The sequence below is a fragment of the Heterodontus francisci genome, chromosome 3, assembly GCF_036365525.1.
Source record: "Heterodontus francisci isolate sHetFra1 chromosome 3, sHetFra1.hap1, whole genome shotgun sequence".
In the NCBI taxonomy this organism is placed as follows: Eukaryota; Metazoa; Chordata; class Chondrichthyes; order Heterodontiformes; family Heterodontidae; genus Heterodontus; species Heterodontus francisci.
The window spans coordinates 107,444,360-107,454,054 of record NC_090373.1 but is presented as its reverse complement, the minus strand read 5'-3'; the positions used below and the strand labels follow the sequence as shown (position 1 = coordinate 107,454,054).

At 39.1% G+C, this 9,695-nt stretch overlaps 1 protein-coding gene across 1 annotated transcript in view; it reads left to right on the top strand.

The window, feature by feature from the left end:
* Nucleotides 1–4,078: 4,078 nt before the first annotated feature.
* Nucleotides 4,079–9,695, top strand: part of pkib (protein kinase (cAMP-dependent, catalytic) inhibitor beta) — a 136,532-nt gene continuing 130,915 nt past the window's right edge. The window contains exon 1 of the mRNA XM_068018323.1: nt 4,079–4,119. The gene's annotated coding sequence lies outside the window, so the exon portion shown is untranslated. The remainder of the gene's footprint in view (nt 4,120–9,695) is intronic.

The window sequence follows — 9,695 nt, the reverse complement described above, 5'->3', positions numbered from 1 at the left end:
ATTTGAGGGTTTAAAAAATAACTTTCTTTCTCTGCATTTTAAGCTACGACAGGCACTAACTAACAGTTGTTACTCACATAACTATGGAGTTTATTCCGCTCAACACTTTGGATGTCCTATCTACAAATATTTAAGTTGAAACAACATTGTTAGCATACTGTGACATGGGGCTGGATTTTACCTTAGGCGGACAGGAATTTGCTACTGACGTAAAAGTTGGTGGCAAACCCGCTTCCGCCCAGCCCGGGGATCCGTCCCGCATTTTTCGGGTCCCCAGGCTTTAACTGTCCCGAGGCAGGACTTCCACCCACTTGAGGGAGGAAGTCCTGCCACATTGAGCTGCCGGCCAATCAGGGGGTCGGCAACTCTTAGTCCCAGCAGCGCCACCGGGAGTGGTGGCCACTGCTGGGACTGCATCCCAGCCGACCAGATGGAGCCAGGAGACGAGGCAAGTTGGGCATGCCTCACCAGGGAGATTGGTCCTTCACTGGTGAGACTGAAGTGGTTGTTTGGGTGGAGGTGGGCATCTTGGGTCCCGGGGTTGGGTTGGGAGGTGGGGTGGCAATGCACCCCCCCCCCCCGCCCCCCCGGCGCGCAGAAAGGCCAGTAGCTGGGTGGCCTTTCACATCCCCAGCACACCCGCTTGCCATGGGTAAAATACCCGTGGAGGCAGGCGAGGGCCATTAAGTGGCCAGTTAAGGGCCTTGATTGGCCTCAGTCGGGTGGGCCGTTTCCTTCCCCCCCCTCCCACCCGACTGCCGTAAAGTTGACTGGAGGCAAGAGCGGGGTGTGTTGGCCTCCCGGAGCTTCCCGCTCAATTTTATGCCACCCCCACGTGACCATCTGACCCGCTGGGGCGTCGTAAAATTCAGCCCATGGCCTGACGAATGGAATGCTATTATGTAATTAACAGGCAGTGGTAATAAAACCATCTCATGTATCATAAACTATAATAGTACAAACTATAAGCTATATAACCAAAAACTAAAAGACTCATCTCAGTTGCAATAACAAGTTTCTCAATTGATAATGGAACAAAAATGATATGCAAAATCACATTGTCTTTGATAATAGATTCCAGGAAGAGCAGTTACAAATTCTACTGCATCAATTCCTTAGAAGACAGAGTGACTAATGAGTTTTAAGGGCCAATTTTCAAAGTTACCAGCATAAAATTGTCTGAGCTAAAATAGCTCAAAAATTGACAAAAAATAAGAATGTAGAGAAATGCAGAACATACCTTAAGGGGCTTGAAAAAATATAATTAATGAAGGTAGCCCCTACAAGGTCTGTGATGGATTGGGCTGTGTCACAGAAATTACAGACTGCTGGAGAAAGGAAAGTGGCTGTACTTCAAACTGCATAACACATTCATCAAGTCTTTAGGTTCTGGAAATTATTCTTTAATATTATATATTATATCATATTATTCAGTCATATCATGTCATTCACATGCAAACCCATCTTCCACATGTACACATGCTCTACTGCAGAAGACTCCGATAAGGACTTCAGGCAGCATAAAGGAAAAGGCTTGTACACAGAAACGCTTGGTACATTGGCTGGCCTGCCAGATAACCTCCTGTCACTGTCTTAGAACATGGAGGAGTCCAGCGCCAAGTTAGCAAATGCATTGTGCAAAGCTTGCCCTCTCTGCAGCCTCTGCTCCATCGCTCTGTAATGCTGCAGACCCAGAGGCATTGCCACTACTGCCCCATTCCTGTTGCACCCTTTGTGTAGACAGGCTATCTATTCCTCAGCCATCCCTGTGAAGATGTAGCAACACACTCCTCTAAAATTCACAACAGCTCTAAAAACTCTCCACAGTACTTCCAAACACTTTGCATTAGCAACTTTAAGTGACTCTAGAACTTTGAGATATGATCCAGAAAAGAAGCTATAATGTAAACATAATCAAGTAATATAAAATAATTATTAATTATAGAGAATCCAAATACAAAATTAACAAAGCTAGAGCAATATTAAAGAGCTCAAGTGTCCTGCCCCAAAGAATAGATCTATGTAGAATAGACTCTCTGTAAAACTAGTTAATTCTATGTTGGTTAACTGTTTTCAAAGAAACTGGATGAAGGCATTTTAAAATTGTTGACTATTCAGTCTAAAAAAAAATCTAATTGTCATGTTATTTATCTTGAAATAAATGCATGCAACAAAATAAATTGTACTGCCAGTGCTCATTAAAATAACATGCGAAGATTCTTGATCCAGGGTAAAATATATCATTTCATTTAACTTTCTTACAGTGGGTTATAAATCTTGACTAGTTGCAGAATCATTGGCTCAGATTTTTCTGTAAAAATAATAATAAGGCTAACAGTACCGTTATCTATGACATGCATTGTTAAATGCGAAAATCCAGAAGTTGCTGTCCAAGATGCGCTGCTGCTACATAAGTTTCATGAAAGTGGTATCTCGCTGTCAGGCTGTCCATTCAAATGTATTGAATGGCATAAACATCCTATACTGACATTACAGATATGGAAAAACTCACTACAAATAATTATGTCTTGTCCATTTCAATCTAAGTACCCTTTTAATGGTGTTGTAAGTCTTAATTACTGCAAACAACCTCTCTGACACTGAAAATTAACTTTTACCAATGTGGAATCTCATTCCTTTAGCTTGTAGTTATTGTTGGATATTTAAAAAATAAGGAAATAAAATTTTTTAACTTTTCCTTTCTTTTCTTAATGCAATCTTTCTTTCGCTCTCTTTATTTCACTTTCTGTTCTTGGTTTGACATTGAATTCAATATTATTACTTACACTTCCAGGTTCAAACTCTGTACTATTCATTAATAATTCTTCAATCTGCTTGCCTTGTTCGCAAAGGCGCCAGATACCCTATAGCATGCACTGCACTGTTTGGATGTCCTGCTGAAAGCAACTTGCCGTGCAAAGCCCCACGGAAAGTCTATGGGCAAGTGCAAGTCTGACAAATGGTGGGCGCTGTTCACTCGCCGCTCACAGTAAAATTTGCCCATTCAGAATTCTTGCTGTAAAGTGTATCCCAACTGCAATACTTAAAATATATAATGCACTAATGTTGTACTAATACAGATGACAGAAATCCTACCTCGAGGAACAATAGATTCATATCAGCACCTTCAGTGCAGCTCAGAGATGCCATCACTGGGGATCAACTTAGCAAACCATCACTGTGATGATGAATAAACAATACAATATGAAGAAATGCATCTATTCAAAATTAAATTTAGCTTTTATCCAAGTCAACGATACATCCTAGAGGGCTAATTATGTATTACAAATATATCCTGCTTCTTCATATTTAAGCTGCTGGTTACTACTGAAACAAACAATTGAAAATAGTGAAGCAGCAGCCAGTCTCATGAAATAAGCTGTATCTTGACTAAATGGCCTAATTCTCTAACAGTATGTTCATTGAAATGTCTCAGTGGAAAGTACACCTGACAAGTAATTAAGATTGTCAATGACTAAATTTGATTTAAAAGTGTGACTTATTTTGATGTATGTCACTCTTAATTGTAAACACAGCTCATATGTTTAGATGTTTTGAAAGCTCTGTCATTCTTACTGATCATAAATGTTTCCTTTATGACTTTATTGCTGTTGACAGCTTTGGAACTACATCTTTCCCAAATCTCAACTCAGTATTGGCTTGATGCTGAGTATGTTATGTGCAATTACTTCTGAAGAATTAGCTTTATTGCAATAATTTGGACTCTACCAATGGAATAGTTAATCATGGGGAATTTTTATTTGTTTAAATTTCCAGTGAATTTTAAACATATAATTGAGAGCATAAATGACAGGCAATTTGACTTTTACAGTATCTTTAAATAATTATTTTGACAAACTATTACTGTGTTGTCTTTAAAAGTAACAGGTTTGAGTTTTGCTTCAAACCTGCCTCTATTGTGAAGTATGAAACCAGCTTGGCTGATGTCATGGTATCACAGAGGCAATGTGATGCTCACATCAAAATCAGCCAGGCAGAGATAGCCAGTAACAAATATAGACCAACATGTGCTCTTCTGCTGAACCTTTCCCTCTGGATTTTAATCATTACACTGGCTGCTTGGTGAATAGCGTAAGCTTCTTGTAGCTCTGTTGCTTGGTGAGTAAATACATAAAACCAGTTTTATACAGAAATTGATAATATGCTGAATTGGAATCCTTAAGGTGCTTAGATTTTAAATACAATAGCTGCGTGGATCCATCTGTCATATAGTTTTATACATCATAACTGAGAAAGTGAAAAGACTCCCTTAAAAATGGGTATCTCAAATTTCTGTTTCATAACATGTAGAATTTATGCATTATAAGTTTTTATCAATAAATACAAACTATATTCTGTAAGAAATTATTTGGCATGATACAATTTTAGCTAATTAATTTCATTTTGTTAATGTTACACAGATCAAGTGTAAGCACATCATTAGTCATAAGAAATCATTAGCCAAGTGGTGAGGCAGAATGCAGCTGAAAGATAGAGACTGGGTTTTTCATTTTCCAGAGGCCCTTTATGTAATGTTGGTGTGCAGAGGTGATGTCCATTGACAGTGCTTATTACAGACTGCTTTCAGTTCAGTGAACTCGGCAGAAAAATTGCAACGAGATTATCATTATTCTGAAATGTGCTCATTTTGTTTGTCATCACAATTAGTTCCAGACACCTGAGCACACCGTTCAACAAAGCTGGAAATGAAATTAGAGAGTGTGGAGGCAACAGCACAACACAGTTTATTTTAAGAGGCTATTTGGATTCTGAAGCTTAAGTCATGCTTGAAAATTTGTAGTTTGTGCAGAGTACGTCAACATGATAGCATTTTGTTTATTCCAATAATCATTATTAATCATTTTAATCCTACTATTTTCATTTGTTACGCTGCTTTCTGTACAGTAGAAAGTGATTAGATTCTTAAGCTACTCGCCCGGTATTGTTGAAAGACCCAAGCTGGTAATTCCTCCGACCTTGTCCCATGGGTTGTGTTGCACATAATTATTTAGTAGATAGTAAGTCCTATAAGAAGGATTAGAAAAGCAGGTGGACCTTGAGGGCTATAGCCCTTGCCTTTGCTATATCCCACTTAAACGTCGTTGTGTACAGGAAATGCATACTCTGTTTTTGGTACAATTCTTTGCTTGTGATTTTCCGACCATTCATTTCAATCAGAGCTAGTGCATTCCATCTGAAAACTAATGCTGTAAGGGAAGTTTCTATCTAAAATAAAGGCTTTATTGGAGAACAATTCCTTCAAAAGTTACACAAAAGCCACCATTTCCATCACAACACTGGGAAGAATTGTAGCCTCCACCGGCAATAAACATAACAAAACAGTTTTCCACTGGAATTGTCATTTGCTACTTTTAATGCTGAAAATGTTCTAAATTGGAAAACTAGATGAATTTTTGTTTATTGGAAAATGAATAGAAATGGTGATTTTAAAAAATATTTAGGTGACAAAATAGCTATTTCATCAAAATTGTTATTGATATCTCCAATGCACTTTTCTGAAAGTTTTACTTTACTCCATATTATTTTATGCATATCCGTCCTGTATTTCACTGAGTAAGAATATGTGGACTCACACCAAGCAGCCATTATTGAGCTAACTTTATTTACATTTCCAAACAGAGAGGTAAGCAGAGAGGGCAGTATAACATAGAAACATAGAAAATAGGAGCAGGAGTAGGCCATTCGTCCCTTTGAGCCTGCTCCGCCATTCATTATGATCATGGCTGATCATCCAACTCAGTAACCTGTTCCCTGTAACCTATAGAGCTATATCTAACTCCTTCTTGAAAACATACAATATTTTGACCTCAACTGCTTTCTTTGGTAGTGAATTCCACAGGCTCACCACTCTCTGGGTGAAGAAATTTCTCCTCATCTCATTCCTGAAAGGTTTACCCCGTATCCTTAGACTTTGACCCCTGGTTCTGGACTCCCCCACCATTGGGAACATCTTCCTGCATCTACCCTGTCAAGTCCTGTTAGAATTTTATAGGTTTCTATGAGATTCCCCCTCACTCTTCTGAACTCCAGCGAATATAATCCTAACCGATTCAATCTCTCCTCCTACGTCAGTCTTGCCATCCCAGGAATCAGTCTGGTAAACGTTTGCTGCACTCCCTCTACAGCAAGAACATCCCTCCTCAGATAAGGAGACCAAAACTGCACATAATATTCCAGGTGTGGCCTCACCAAAGCCCGATATAATTGCAGCAAGACATCCCTGCTCCTGTACTCGAATCCTCTCGCTATGAAGGCCAACATACCTTTTGCCCTTTTTAACCACCAGTGGCATCTGCATGCTTATCTTCAGCGACTGGTGTACGAGAACACCCAGGTCTCGTTGCATATTCCCCTCTCTCAGTTTATAGCCATTCAGATAATAATCTGCCTTCCTGTTTTTGCTACCAAAGTGGATAACCTCACATTTATCCACATTATACTGCGTCTGCCATGCATTAGCCCACTCACTCAACTTGTCCAAATCACCCTGAAGCCTCTCTGCATCCTCCTTACAACTCACCTGCCCACCCAGTTTTTGTCATCTGCAAATTTGGAGATATTACATTTAGTTCCCTCATCTAAATCATTAATATATATTGTGAATAGCTGGGGTCCTAGCACTGATACCTGCAGTACCCCACTAGTCACTGCCTGCCATTCGGAAAAAGATCCGTTTATTCCTACTCTTTGTTTCCTGTCTGCCAACCGATTTGCTATCCATCGCAATACACTACCCCCAATTCCATGCGCTTTAATTTTACATGCTAACCTCTTATGTGGGACTTTGTTGAAAGCCTTCTGAAAGTCCAAATAAACCACAACCACTGGCTCCCCCTCATCAACTCTACGAGTTACATCCTCACAGAATTCTAGTAGATTTGTCAAGCATGATTTCCCTTTCATAAATCCATGCTGACTCTGTCCTATTCTACCACTGTTCTCCAAGTGCTCTGCTATAAAATCTTTGATAATGGACTGTAGAATTTTCCCCACTACCGACATCAGGCTGACTGGTCTCTCATTCCCTATCTTCTCTCTACCCCCCTTTTTAAATAGTAGGGTTACATTAGCTACCCTCCAATCTGTAGGAACTGTTCCCAAGTCTATAGAATCTTAAAGGATGACCACCAATGCATCCACTATTTCTAGGGCCACTTCCTTAAGTACTCTGGGATGTAGATTATCAGGCCCTGGGGATTTATTGGCCTTCAATCCCATCAATTTCCCCAACACCATTTCTCTACTAATACTGATTTCCTTCAGTACCTTCTCTGAACGTTCTCTCAACTGCTTCCAATGCATTTACATCCTTCCTTAAATAAGAAGACCAATACTGTACACAGTACTCCAGATATGGTCTCACCTGTATAACTGAAGCATAACCTCCCTACTTTTGTATTAAATTCCCATTCCAATAAACAATAACATTCTATTCTATTAGCTTTCCTAATTACTTGCTGTAACTGCATACTAACCTTTTGCAATTCATACACTAAGACACCCAGATCCCTCTGCATCTCAGAGCTCTGCTATCTCTCAACATTTTGAGAATATGCTTCGTTTTTATTCTTCCTGCCAAAATGTACAATTTCACATTTTCCCACATTATACTCCATTTGCCAGATCTATGCCCACTCACTTAACCTATCTATATCCCTTTGTAGCCTCCTTATGTCCTCTTCACAACTTATGAATCTCCCTATCTTTGTGTCATTAGCAAATTTAACAACCATACCTTTGGTCCCTTCATCCAAGTCATCTCTATAAATTGTAAAATGCTGAGGCGCCCACACTGATCCCTGTGGCACACCACTTGTTACATCTTGCCAACCAGAAAATGACCCATTTATATCTGTTCACTGTTTCCTGTTATCTAGCCAATTTTCTACCTTGCCAATATTTTACCCTCCACACCCTTTGCTTTTATTTTCTGCAATAACCTTTAATGTGGCACCTTATCAAATGCCTTCTGGAGATCTAAAACTGCACATCCACTGGTTCCCCTTTATCCACATCACATGTTTCTTCTTCAAAGAGCTCCAATAAATTGGTTAAACATGATTTCTGTTTCGCAAAACTATGTTGACTCTGCCTGATTACCTTGAATTTTTCTAAATGCCCTGCTATAACGTCTTTAATAATAGCTTCTAACATTTTCCCTAAGACAGATGTTAAGGTAACTGGCCTGTAGTTTCCTGCTTTCTGTCTCCCTCCCTTTTTGAATAAAGGAGTTACATTGGCTATTTTCCAATCTAAATGGAACCTTCCCAGAATCTAGGGAATTTTGGAAAATTAAAACCAACGCATCAAATATCTCACTCGTCACATCTTATAAGACCCCAGGATGAAGTCCATCAGGACCCAGTGACTTGTCAGCCCGCAGCTCCAACAATTTGCTCAGTACTACTTCCTTGGTGATTGTAATTTTCTTGAATTCTTCCCTCCCTTCCATTTCCAGAATTTCTGGGATGTTACTTGTATCCTCTATAGTGAACACCGATGCAAAATACCTGTTCAATTCATCTGCCATTTACTTATTTTCCATTATTAATTCCCCAGACTCACTTTCTATAGGACCAATGCTAACTTTGTTAACTCTTTTTTAAAATCTATAGGAACTCTTACTATCTGTTTTTATATTTCTAGCTAGCTTTCTCTCGTACTATAATTTTCCCTCCTTGTTAATGTTTTAGTCATTCTTTGCTGTTTTTTATATTCTGTCAAATCCTCTGACCTGCTACCCATCTTTGCGCAAATATATGCTTTTTCTTTAAGTCTGATACTATCTTTAACTATTTCAGTTAACCGCGGATAGTGGGTCCCCCCCTTGGAATTTTTCTTTCTTGTTGGAATGTATCTATTCTGTGTATTCTGAAATATCCCCTTAAATGTTGCCATTGCATCTCTATTAACCTGTCCCTTAACCTAATTTTCCAGTTTACTTTAGCTAGCACTGCTTTCATGCCCTCATAATTGCCTCTATTTAAGTTTAAAATATAAGTCTTAGACCCACTCTTCTCTCCCTGAAACTGAATGTAAAATTCAATCATATTACGATCGCTGCTGCCTAAGGGTGCCTTCATTATGAGGCCATTAATTAATTCTATTGTTACGACAGACGGCTCCTGTCAAAGCCACCAATCAAAATATACAATTCTGATTGTGGTGGGAGAAACGCACTGATAATTCAATCCCGTCGCTCCACAGATCGCCGAACATATCATTTAAAACTTTCCAAATTAAAGAAAGACCCAGCCAAACTGTACCATCTATTAACCCTTGAATGAGGCTAACCAAACCAGGTGTCTTTAAATCAACAAATTAACTCTTTAATTTGAAGAACTAAATTCTTAAACACTATGAAGATATAATCAACATTTACAATAGAAAAAAATTAGAGTCCTTGCAAATTTACAGTCCAATGTTGCTTGAAGTCCTCACAAAATGTTGCTTGAAGTCCTCACATAATGTTGCTCGAAGTCGTCACAGTCGTCCGATGTGGGAAAAAGGTTCTTCCACAGTTAAACAGTCTGTAGTCTAGCTTCAGCAGTCGGTGATGCTTTCCTTCTCCATCAAATTTCAACAATTAACGACTTGCAAACACTTCCAAGAGAATCAATCCGACTTTAGAGTTTTTGAGGGATAAAAGATTGTCAGTCTAACTTCCCTTCCTT